Here is a 13,388-nt window from a genome sequence, read left to right as displayed (position 1 = left end):
CCTGATTTCACGGGCACTGGAAGCCGCGTGAATACCTTGAACAGGATATTAGGAACGAGGAGGTTATTGGAAAATAAGCCTGCACTTACTGGCCTTGCCAGAAAATGAAAGGCTTAATGATGAATCAGGTAGCTTCCCTTTGTGTAACTGGCATTTGGCCATTGATGTGTACAAAGGAGGGTCGGGAGGAAATAATGGATAGGACACAGCTAAGTCTGACACGTGAAAGGCTTGTTTAAAAACTCCTGGCACGTTGTAGAGAATGTTTCACAGATGTTTCATGCTTATATGAACAGAGGGGAGAAGAAGGGGAGACACGCTTACAGCTCACATCAACCGAGCAGCTTGGAGGCCAGTCGTCTGTCTTCTCACCCTCTCGTATGTTCTCCATACCACTCTGTTTCTAGCCTAATGAATTTAATGCAGTCTGGGGCTAGAACAGCAATCACACAGAAGCATCTTGTTCTCAGCATCTTCTACCTAATGTGTGCCCAGCGAGCACCTGATGTCCCAATTAATTCTTGCACAGAACTGCAACAATTAACCGTCTGATTACTGGATTACGGTCCAGTGCAAATTACCACTCTAACAAGCATGTGCCATCCTTTAAACAGAACAAAATTTACAATGGCTCTGTGAGTACAAAGAACTCAGAATTCTGTTTTATTTTCCATTCCTGAATTAAAATTATACTTAAAACATTAATGTTTATCTGGCAAATGTTCTAATTTGTTCCAAAGGGAATTTGCAGTGGTGGATACGTGGCTCTGGTAGCGTTTGTTAGCCATAAGAGGAGCCAAGAGGTTGAGCAGGGTGTTCAGAAGATGGGAGGATATCTCCTTGCATCATCCTTTGCAGTTATTCCCCAGACTCGGTTCTCCTCTGCTGAAGATGTTGTGTTGCAGCTTGGCAGAATTCTGGGCAGAGATTCTGAAGGTTAAACATGACCTTTAAGTCAACAAATGAGTGTGTCCAAGTAGAGATGTGGATGGGGAAATGTTCATTTCAGTCCCCCTTTCTTTAAAGATCCTGAAAAAGAAAATAAGCCTCCTTAAGAGGGTTCAGCATAAGGCAGCGTGAACATCCCAATGGTATCTGCTGATCCACAAGATACAACACTGTGCACAAGCCCCGATGAGCTGTATGGCAGAATTAACTAGGCCTGAATCAGGGGATCAGAGTAAGAAAATTAGCATAGTTGGAAGTCAGTGTCCGTATTATCCACACAGAACATGAAGCATTCTGTCATTCGTGCAACCAGGTTTTCTGGAACATAGACTTTTTGGTGATTGATGGATGATAAAAGTCAAGGAAGTACATCCATAGATGTCAAGAAGGTGTTCAAGTAAGTAAAACTGTGACCACAGGAGTGAAGAGCTTTGAAGAATCAAAAGCAAGCTAGCTGAAGGGCAACATGAGGCCATAGGAAACTCACCATAGATAAATGCAAGAAGGTACTTGTTAAAAGGAAAAGTCAGGGCCTACCACAAATTACAGGGACCTTAATGAACCAACTGAGCCCATAAATACCTGTGGGCATGATGTTGGCTCTCGACAGAGACCAAATAAGCAACGTGTAAATGAGGAGAGTTGACATGCAGGCAGAATGTGGTTTGCACACAGTAATGTGTCCTCCGCCAGCCGCCAGGCAAACCTCACTGAGAGCGATGGGAGCCAGGACGAACAAGGTCCCATGGCCCCATGCAAAGGCTCCCTCTGTGTTCTCAGTAGGAATCTGCAGTTTAGAAAGGGCTTTCGAGGTTCCAGTAGAGAGCTGGTCTCTCCAGTAAATGCTTTCCGCTTGACAAATGCTTCCACAGTTCTGTTCTCCAGGACCAAACTCCAGCAGGATGAGTGAAGTGAAGGGGCTCACATTCGTACACGACTTGTGAGCAGGAGTTCAGCGCAGAGAAGAGGTTCCCTGAGGAACCATTTCAACCTCAGTGCTACAAGGAAATTCAAATCTCATTAGTTGCTATGCCAGCCACCCTGCTTTAAAGGCAGAACATCCCATTTCTGATGGGAGGTGGTAACTTAGAGACTGCGTGTCATGCCCTCTCTGCAAAGGAGAGACAAGGATGCCTGAGTTTAAGCTTCACCTGAGTTAAGGTGACTCTGAACCTCATTCCGGAAGCTGGGGCTGCTTTTATCACCCCACACAGTAAACCACAGACAAGGTGGAATCAAACCCTGTTCGACAGGAGCAGAATTCACCTAGCCCCAGTCACACAGGGGCTGCTGCGTGTCAGCTGTCTCAATCTCCTCTGCAATCAATGGAGAGAGAGGCACTCATGGGTGACTCACTGCCTCCTTGGAGAGCTGTCTGGAGTAGGTGGGATGACTCATCCTTGGAGTGGTCCTCTCCACGGAGGCTCCCAGGCTCTGAGATCATAGCAGAGATCATCCACCTGCCTTTCAGATGGCTATGGGGAAGCAAAATGAACTCATGTCTTACAAGATGATATATTACCTTCTCTGTTTTCTTGCATATACTTCTGACCTAGGACTTTGGGATAAATGCACAGTGTCATGTGGGACTTAGTGTATTTTTAAGGCCTTTCGCAAGCAGAAGGCTAAAAATATAAAATGGTTTTCACAATTTTAGACAATTTGTACTTCAATTATATTACACTGAGTGCCCATTCTAGTCCAACCATCAGCATCATTCAGATTTGGATCATCAGGAAGCCTGTAGTCCTGTACAAAAAGCTGCTGATGCAAAGGCCAGAATGAAGTAAATTGGAATAGGTTAATAAGTAACCACAGCATAAGGATATTTTGTTGTGAACATGTATTGCTTCCTCAGTCTGCCTGGGCTGCTGCCAGGTGGGTGCCTTCTTTCTGCTGGTGGAACTGCTGAGAGGCCGGCATGGGACACAGAAAGCAAATAAATGGCAATCAGATTGGGGTTTCCTTCTCAGGAAGGAGGAGATAGTGATAGGAGAAGGGGGAAGGGTCTTAAGTTAAAAGAGGGGAGATTTAGACTGGATGTTAGGAGAGACTTTTTTACTTAGAGGGCGGTGAGGCCCCGGCACAGGCTGTGGGTGCCCCATCCCTGGAGATGTTCGAGGGCAGGTGGATGGGATCCTGGGCAGCCTTGTCTGGCATGACTGTGCCTCGTGCTCACGCTTGCACCTCTCATCCTGCAGGCACATCCATGGGCCAGCCTGCTTGCTGCCATCTGAAAGGTTTTCAGCAAGAAGTCACCTCCCCTTTGCCCCGGGTGTTGCCATCCTCCTGGAGGAGACCTTTTCCCTTGCAGGCAGAAGGTTGCCTGTCTTCCTGACACCTCTCATCACCTCTCCTCTCTTTTCACTTGCACTGCAATGGATGCCTATGGGAAAGTCTTATGGACTTCCACATGTGCTGTCCCTAGCCATTAGTCTCCAGGGTGAGCAGCTGTCAGCTGCATCCCTCAGGTTCAGATACCTGCTTCAGCAAGTAGCAGTAGATATTTAGGTCAACTGATTGCCAGTGGTTGCAGAGCTGGGGCTTTAACTGCAGTCTGGGTGTTCAGATACAGCACTATGTAAGCCAGGAAGACGAAGAGTTTGTTGGAGCATGGCATCACCTAAGAGCCTCTTTCTAGAGGTCTGTGAGAGCAGTTTGTGGCCAGGCAGAAGGTCTCACTCAGCTTATTTCTCACTCTCTGAGGATAGCTAGTTACATAAACAAAAGTTGTCCAAATTTACACTGGCATAAAGTGGAAGGAAAGACAAGAAAGGTGTTGAAAACCCATGGGTGGATACCACAGCTGTACACATAGTCACTGCTTTGCAAGGAGGGAGCTGAAGGTGGGCTGGGGCTTTATTTCCCCTTCAGGCTGTGCAGTGAGTCAGCTGAAGCTGTCCCTAGGCCCTAACCCCAGCAGGGACCCAGGAGAAGACTGCTGAAGATCACTACTCACCCCCATTCAGACCCTTTGTAATGATGGCTTCTTTGCTTGCTCAGTCACTCCAGGACTTCTACATTTTATGGCAGCGGTTAGCATTATACCTCTGATTGCTGCAGTTGGTAAGCTGATGACGTCAAGCGTTATACAACCACTTGTGTGTGTGCATTGCTAAGCACCCAGAAAGAGACCTTTCCTCTTAGCACTGAAATGCAGAATATTAATGCAGGTCTACATCTAAACACTGTAGTGGTAACAGGAAAGAAATCTCATTAATGGTGTGGGAGATCACAGCTGAGACCATGGGGTTGTCTCCTCATCCCAAGATGACTGTATTCAGGCTCTGGATGGAGACCAGGCAGGCAAGCAGCAGTCAGGACTCTGTGCTTTGGTACTTCAGCTTGTTTGCAGAATGGCTGGGGAGAACTGCCTTAGAAGCTGCCACAAGGGAAGAAGGTGACCAGGAGAGTCAGTCGATTTCTAAAATCACTGGCAGCTGAGGGAAATCACATGCAAATCCTTCTCCAAGGTCAAGACGTTTAAGGACCTGAGTTTGGCACCTGCACTGGCCATTGCTTAGCCAGAGTCAGAATTTGAGGTTCTTGAGATACATGGATGAGTTGATGGGTGCCAGCTGGGATCCCTCCTGTCTCCGTGAAGTAAAAAGCAGCAGGCTCTTTGGCATCAAACCCTCAGGCAACTGTTTGAATCATGGCTGGGAAAATCCTGGAAGCCACGTTGACCCCAGTAGGACAATGGCCATCCAAGGAAGGTGACTGCCTTCATCATCCTGACCGGCATCTCCAAGCTTGGTGATTAAAACCTATAGTTATCAAAACCGACAAGTTGCAGAGCAGCAAGGAAAATGAGTTAAAGCAATGGAAGTTCCTACATGTTTGCCTCTTGAATTCAGCTGCCTGCTCCTCACCAGGCAACGAGAGCCAGTTTCACCTTCCTGCAAGGCTTTCCCCAGCCCTGTCCCTAGCCCCATCCCTCAGCACACCTTCTCCACCAGCACCTCTCCTTCACCTCCTCTTTGGCCCTGTCACAACACAACTGCTGTATCTGCTGGTTGGGTTTTTGATGCTTTTATTTTTGCTGTATATTTTTTCATCTTTTACCCAAACACCACGAGATATTCTGCTCCTCACCTGTATGGTCTTTTGAAAGATGACCTCAAATGTGGTCATGGAAATAGCAATTCAAATTTTATATATATATATTCAAAACTATATATTGTTTATTTCCATGGGAAGAACCTGTCTCCATACAATAACATCCCAAGGATGTAAAGGGCAGGTGGAATGACATGGGTTATGGATACAAACTGTTTTACTGCATCAAATCCATAGGAAACAGAGGGAGAAGGGAGTCTGGAAACATTTACTTATGCAGAAGTGTTAGTTGCAAAAGAAGAATATACTAAGAAAATAAGCATGGAGTTACTACATCCAAAATTGGTCATTTAGCAAGATTACTTTTTAATAATAAAACAAAGAGGACTTCAACACTCATCATAGCCACATCAGTTATAAAAGCTTTACCATCTGTTTCATTTTATAAACCCTAGTGTTAGCTTCCTACTTTGCAGCTTTCAGAGGGCACAATGGCAAATCCATTGGGTTGATACAGGATTAAAGAAAGGAATTAACCTCCAGAGAACCAACAAGCTGTGGCTGACACCTTGGAATCTCAGGTTAGGTTGCCTGGTAGCCATGCATGCATATCCCATCCATTTCTCCCTTGTTGTACAGATGGGGTAACACTACAAAAAGGGGGAAAACGGTGGTACACGTACGTATGTCTACGTGTGTGCAGCATTACTTGCCTTAGCTTCTTCTGATATCACTGGCAGCTGAGCTTTCAGTGGAAAAGCAGAGATTTTATTCATAGAATCACAGAATTATTTGGTTTGAAAAAGACCAATAATATCTAGTCCAACCATTGGCCCACCCTCACCATACCCACTGGCCACATCCCTCAGTGCCACACGTCCATGTCTCTTGAACACCTGCAAGGATGGTGATCCCACCACCTCCTTGGGCAGCCTGTGTCAATGCCTCACCACTCTTTCTGAGAATAGTTTTTCCTAATATCCAGCCTTGTGCCCCAAGGCAACCCCAGCTGCTGGTGCTTGTGTGGTTTGGGCACCATGCTGTGCTCTGGTGCAGCAGTTCCACTCCGTTCCACCTGGCCACCACAGGGTCCCAATCCTATCCCTCAGCTCCACAGTCAGACATGGATGGCAACTCGTTGACCATGCTGACACAGCAGCTGTCAAGCTTTAGGAGAGAAACGGAATGCCACTTGTCCTCCTTACATGGTAGTAGGGTGGAGGAATAATTAACCACGGATACATTCTTGATCAGGATTCAGGGAGCAGATCACCAGTATACAAGTCAGTGTTTGTCCCACAGGCACCCCATGTTTGAGCTGTCAACATCACAGAATCATAGAATCATAGAATGGCCTGGGTTGAAAAGGGCCACAGTGACCATCCAACCCCCCTGCTATGTGCAGGGTCACCAACCACCAGACCAGGCTGCCCAGAGCCACATCCAGCCTGGCCTGGAATGCTTCCAGAGATGGGGCATCCACAACCTCCTTGGGCAACCTGTTCCAGTGCGTCACCACCCTCTGTGTGAAAACATCATCTCATCTGAACAGCACAGTCATTCCTGCAGGAGATGCTTATGGCTTTGTGGGCCATTAATACTCAGAGCTGTAACTCTTGCACTCAGTAGCTGTTTAAAACAAGTGTGTAGGAGGCATGGCTTTAACCCCCAGCTGTAATTAGCAACCTCACTTTAATGGCCCACCTCTCCACTCATGGTGTCCTGGACTTGCTGGATGGTGGCCAGTCTCAAGCACAAGTAACCTACATGCAGCAACAGTCCCGGAAACAGCAGAACTAAACATGAAAGTCACAGCCTGGAGTTCTGCGCAAGTTTCTCAGGACTGGGTGTGAGCTCCCTACCATCCGGCTTTCCAGGACACTGGAAAGTTTAATTCCTGGAGTGTTTGGCTCAGTCTCCAGGGATTGTGTAACAAACTGTGCTGTCCTCATCCTGGCAGAGGGAGAGATGCAGTTTTCCATACTCGCACCAGGATGAAGTTATTTGTCATTGTCTGAATGAGAAGAAATTTTATCTGTGTCCCCAGGTGGGTTGGGGAGAACACAGCCCTTGTCTGGATCCCCTTGGGCTGTTAAAGCATGAACACAACCACCTCAGGACCACTTTGTTACAGCCATGTGGGATTCATCATGACAACATCTGCCTGTACTTACTGCTGTCTGTTCTCTTTCGCATTTCCCTCCCCAGTTCCATTTTCTCTTCAGACTCAACTGCTGTGTTTAACCTGCTTTTCAGCTTAGCTTCATCCTGATGTGAATTACTTGCAGAACTACTGGGTGCCATCAGTCAAGGTTTTAGGAGGTGCTTGGCAAAATTCCTGCTGGGAGCAAAGCTGGGGTAAGGGCTTCTGACTTTGGTTTATGTCCGCTTGCAGCAGCGTGTGTTGCTGGCTCTGCAGAGGCTGAAGCCAGCACTTGTACAGGCTGCCTTCACTCATCTTAGATGAGCAGCAATTAAATTCTGTGTCCTATAGGAGAATGAAGGGCTGGCTCTCAGGCAGGAGGCAGAGGCTGCTGGATGCAGGATGGCCATGGAGATTTTCCTTGATGTCCATCTACAGTTCACAGCACTCCATCAAGATTGCCTTTTATCTTGCTGCTCAGCCTGAGAAACTGCTAATAATCTCAGGGACATGAGTATAATACATACACAGTGTCCATGGAGACATTCTAGAGCTCTGAAGCATCAGTACTTTGCTTTATTCCAGCTACAGCTTGCTTTTCAAAAATGTGTATTTAGGAAAACTTTCCTTTTAAATGGGCGCATCTACTTGCTTTTAAAGTGGTGATGACTTAAGCAATCCAAGTCAAGCAGTCTCAGATGACTTTCGGGTCCTTCTCACGGACAAAGAGTTGGCTTTCCAGGCATGTGACCCAAGCATCAGAGTCTCTCTTGATGCAAGAGAAGTGCATCCTCCCTCTCAGAGTGAGCCACCTGGAGTGAACGATAACACATAGATGCTTATCCTGAAATGAATGTGAGCTGCTGCTTTGTGCCAGAAGCCCAAATTAGACTTTCAAAAGAGGTGGAAGGAGATGAGGGAAGGGAAGGGAAGGGAAGGGAAGGGAAGGGAAGGGAAGGGAAGGGAAGGGAAGGGAAGGGAAGGGAAGGGAAGGGAAGGGAAGGGAAGGGAAGGGAAGGGAAGGGAAGGGAAGGGAAGGGAAGGGAAGGGAAGGGAAGAAGAGGGGAAGGGGGGGCAACAGATGGGAAGGAGATTCAACCACCAGCATCCTGGGGTAATGATGTTCTGCATCATTGGTGTCACTTGTGTGCCCTGCAGAATTGCTGCTACCTCAGCAGAGAGGCAGGCTGAGTGCTGGCAGCATGGTTGGTGTCTGTACAAGGCACATCATCACCAGGGGGTCACAGGCAGGGAAATGAGTGATGAGGGACAGTCCACTTACAACATGTAGGAGGTGCTCAGCTCTTCCTGCAGTCAGCATCTATATTCTGCATGTCTGCTGAGCCTGCTTGAATAGAACCCAAAGCTCACAATCTATCACACCTTTCCCCATCAGTATTCAAGCTGAAAACAAAGGAGAGTCTAAGGGAAGGATAAGTACGTGCTTCCAACAAAAGTTTTCAGGAAAGAACCCTTCTATAGTGGTTCCCAGGTCTCGAAGGGCACCCATCAATTTACAGTGCAGTTTCAATAGGCCCTGCAAAAATAGGAGTTAGAGTTCAAATATTGTCACTGGTTGCTAGACTGGGAAAACGCTATTTTTATGCACTATTTACAAGCCTGATGCCTGTGAATGTTGCCACTACTCAAGCATTAGTTAATTAATTGCAGAATGCAGTAGCTGTAGCAGTAGCAAGAGTGACAAGGCTGTGGATGGCTGACCTCGGGACAACTCCCTGCACTGGAAGGACAGTAGGACAAGAGGTAATGCATTATGTTGCACCATGAGAGGTTCAAGCTGGATGTTGTGCAAAATTTATCCTCAGAAAGTGATGCGGTACTGGAACAGGCTGCACGGGGATGTGGTGGAGCCACCATTCCTCTCCAATGGTCAAGAGACACGTAGACATGGCACTGAGGAACATGGGTTAGTGGGCATGGTGGGGATGGGCTCACGGTTGGACTAGGTGATCTTATTGGTCTTTTCCAAACTAAATGATTCTATGATTCTAAGTGATGCTTTCCTTTTCTATCCTGGGGGAAGCCTGAGGGCCATCCAGCATTTGGGGAGAGACAGGAGCCAGTATCAGACCTATGGCCATGGCTGGAGAAAGGCTTCATTTTAGTGGTTTCCATGCTTCTTTCAGACAACCCATAGGGAGCAGAAGGACCCGTGTGGCTGCAGGACATAAATGCTGTGGAATACAGGTGCCATCTCCTCTCCCCTCCGTGACCAGGAAAACCCTACAAGCCCTTTTTTGGGAACCTTCCCCCTCAGTTTTTTAATGTTTTAAGTGGTTCCTGGTCACTCCAGGTTGATTCAAGCTGGTTGAGAAGATAACTAGATCTTGCAGACTGTGTGTAGGGCACATCCTCACATCCCTCCGATGGGTCTCGCCTGCTGATGATGAGCAGACATGGCCTACTCGCAGCATGCACGTGGTGTTCCTGCTCTGACAGGACCGTGTTTCCCTGCACCATCATGTTGTTCCTTGACTTGCAAACACAGCCTCCAGCAAGCTCCTCATGGGCTGTCAGACAGGGTCCTGAACATGGGCTGAAGTGCTAAGGTGCTTGGGGATAAAGCAGAGTGTGGTGCAGCGGCAGTACCACCATGTATGGCACCATGTATGGCTCGGCCTTGTCATGTGTGCTGAGTGTTTTCTCTTGGGGAAACAAAGGAAGATCATAGAATCATAGAATGACTTGGGCAGGAAGGGACCTCAAGGAACATCTAGATGAAACCCATCCCTGCAGTGGGCAGGGCTGCCAACCACTAGATCAAGCACTTCATCTGGCTGCCCAGGGCTTCATCCAACCTGTCCTTGAACATCTCTGGGGATGGGGACATCCACAGCTGTTCTGGACAGCCTGTGCCAGGGCCTCACCACACTCTCTGTGAGAAAGTCTCCCCTCACATCCAATCTAAATCTTCCCTCTTTCAATTTAAAGCCATTTCCCCTTGCTCTATTGCTATTTACCCATGTAAAAAGTTGCTTTCCTTCCTGTGATGAAATTGAGATTGTCATTGAGGGTACACACTAGAGCAAGCTGCTAAAGGATGATTTTTCCTTACATTTAATGGCAACAGACAAAGGCAAGTCAGAATTCCCTAGGGCACAGGTAGAGCACAAAACTGAAGCTGCTACAGAAACACACCACGATCCCCTGCAACAAACCCACAACCAAGGGATCGTGATGCATAGGACTTGTAAGACCCACAACTCTGTGCTCTACCCTTCTGCTTGCTCCAGTCCCAGTGCTGGTCCACTGCTGGCATCCCAACCTTGGCACTGATCTCCATACAAGGAATTACGAGGTACAACAGAAGCTTGTTCCATTTAGTCAGAAATGAAAATCAATATGTTCCAATTGCCTCATTGGTCAGGGAGCGCTCGGGCTGAATATTGATTTTCAGGACCAGCAGAAGGTCTCGCCCTGAATGTCAGACAAAGCTGCAGCCCCCAGATGACAGCCAGGCAGGTTTGTTTTGAAAGAATCCATGTGGGGTCCCTGCAGCAAGCACAGCCAGGCAGCACATGAGTTTGCATATTTGAGAGATGAATCAGCAGAACAGGAATAATGCAAATCTAACCCGGCACCATCTGTCATGCAAGGCACTGTAGCTACATACAGAAACCTCCTTAGTACCTGATGAGAGGGAAGCTAGGTGCACAGATATTTCTATTTGCAATACGAGGTATGTGCAGCGATGCCAACATCCATGTGGCTCATCAAGAGGGGTGGCTCATCCCTCACAGCCGCTCTGCCAGGGCTGGCCCCAGCAGGGCCCTACAGGGAGGCCAGGGACCAGGTGCAGTCTCTGCTGGGGGTGCAGATGCTGGTGCTCAGACATCCCAGGGGACAGCCTGGGAAGCTCTGCAGTCCGTGACCTGTGGCAGAGGAGGATGAGGCCCAGTCAGGCTGAATTTATGCTCCGTAGGTCCATATTGATCAGAGGAAAAGCTGAAAACGAGAATGGTGAGGAACCAAAATAGAAACAGCCCCATCCAACACACTGTCCCACGCTGGCAGGGATATGGGGACACGGTGAGCACAAGAGATGCTGGCTGTGCTAGATGCCAAGCTTGTGACCTACAGTGGGCACTGGAGCGAGGCCCAGGCTCATTGCTAAATGATCTATTGCTGTATTTTAACCGAGCACTCCCACAAGGAGGGGCTGGCTGCACCGGGGGACAGCCAGAAATGGCGTGGGAGGAACAGGGCATAGAAGTAAAGGCCTCAGAGCTGGTATGATCCAGAGATAAAGCAAAGCAATTAAGCAGAGGGAAGCAGAATTAAAGGGTCACTTCAGGGCCGTCATGTGACAGCCGTGTTAAAGCTGTCGTGCAAGTGCAGGCTGGGATGAGAGCGTGCTGCTGACACGGGTACTGCCCTACAGGCTCTGTTCTCTCCTTCTCCACATGGCAAGTGTGTTCACTTCTACCTGTCCTCTTTCACTTCACATATTTTCTTGCCTGTGGCTGTGGCACTCAGAAGTCAAGGCACTTTGATCACACTGACTTCTGCAACTGGGGCCACCCCAGAAGTGTGGGACACCACACAAGGACCGGCTGGGAATTCAGCCACGCAAGTGCCAGTTCTCCCCTCTGCTCTGCCCTTGTGAGGACCCACCTGCAGTACTGCATCCAGACCAGGGCCCCCAGCACAAGCAAGACATGGAGCTGTTAGTGTGGGTCCAGAGGAAGCCACAGAGGTGATCAGAGGGCTGGAGCACCTCTTCCATGAAGAAAGGCTGAGGGAATTTGGGATGTTCAGCCTGGAGGCTCTGGGGAGACCTCATTGTGGTCCTCCAGTACGTGAAGGTAATGTATGAGAAAGGTGCAGGAAGACTTTTTACCAGGATCTCTAGTGACAAAATCAGGGGCAGCAGTTGTAAGCTGAAAGAGTGGAGATTTAGATTGGATATATGGAAGAATTTCTTCACACAGAGGGCGGTGAGGCCCTGGCACAGGCTGCCCAGAGGAGCGGTGGGTGCCCCATCCCTGGAGGCATTAAGGCCAGGCTGGATGGGTGTTGGGCAGCCTGATGTGGTGGTGTCCCTGCCCATGGTGAGGGATTGGAACTGGATGGGTTTAAGTTCCCTTCCAACCTAAACCTTTCCATGGCTCTGTGATAACTGCAGCCTAGAAACACTGCAGCAGGCAGACTCTTATCCTACACATCCCTACATAGCTACAGCGTTTGCACTTATAAAATGATTCCGTTGATTTAGCATTTTAAATTCTAGACAATTTCAGATATGCAAGGGGATGCATTAGGCTAAATAATTCCCTGCCAAACAATCCTGCCCCACCAAACAGCAGAGAGGCCAGGGGAGGTGTGTGCTGGAGGTGAGAACGCAGCCCAGTGCAGTGTGTGGAGGAGGAGTTTCTATGGTGACATTTGCAGCAACAAGCAGAAGTGTGGCTGCCTGGTGCGGATGCTGCAGCCCGACAGCCCTCCAGGGATCCACTGTGTTTTTTGTCGGGGTGTGATGCCCTTATGCACCACCCTCACAAAGCACCCCAGCCCACATCCCCAGCAGCCACAGGGGCTGTCACCTGGGGCAGGGCAGCCAGGAGTAAAGTGTCCTGGTGCATCTGGGGGATTCATTTTGAGCAATCCCTGCCCCACTGGTAGCCTCCTTGCTCAGCAGAAGTAAGGCAAACCTAAGTGAACCTCTTTGTGCTTACAGCTGGGGCTGAGGAGAGCCACCAAACCCCACATAGGAGCAGTGTGGTGGGTTCATGCCTGGGCCTGTGACATTTTGAGCTACTTCTTCCCGGGGACGGCTCAGCAAGCTGGAAAGCAAGGAAATAATGCTCAGTTATGCTCTGCTGGCTTTAAAGTCACCTTTGCATCCCTTGTAGTACCTCAATGGAGCTTTCTTGGTGTCTTCATGATGGGAAATTTCCATAAATTTCCTGTGGCACTTTTCACAGAGGTAGACATGAACTCCAGTACCCAGCCATACTTTATGGGGTAACAGCAAGGAGCTGCATGCAGCTGAATCATTTTTCCTGTGCAGGCTTCACTCACTGTTCTGGCTTGGCAGAGCCCTTTCCTTGCAGAGCCCTTTCCTTTCCTACTGCAGTGCAGAGCTGCACTGCTCTAGGGCTGCTGCTGCTGCAGGAAGTGCTGTGTGGAACCACAGACTAAGGCTAACCCCAGTGGTTTTCAGAAGGAAGAGGAGGAGGGTTTGGGGCACACATTTCATCAAGGGGGATTTCCTGGG

The sequence above is a fragment of the Excalfactoria chinensis genome, chromosome 2 (assembly GCF_039878825.1).
Source record: "Excalfactoria chinensis isolate bCotChi1 chromosome 2, bCotChi1.hap2, whole genome shotgun sequence".
NCBI classification, from domain to species: domain Eukaryota; kingdom Metazoa; phylum Chordata; class Aves; order Galliformes; family Phasianidae; genus Excalfactoria; species Excalfactoria chinensis.
Note: the sequence above shows the minus strand (reverse complement) of the source record.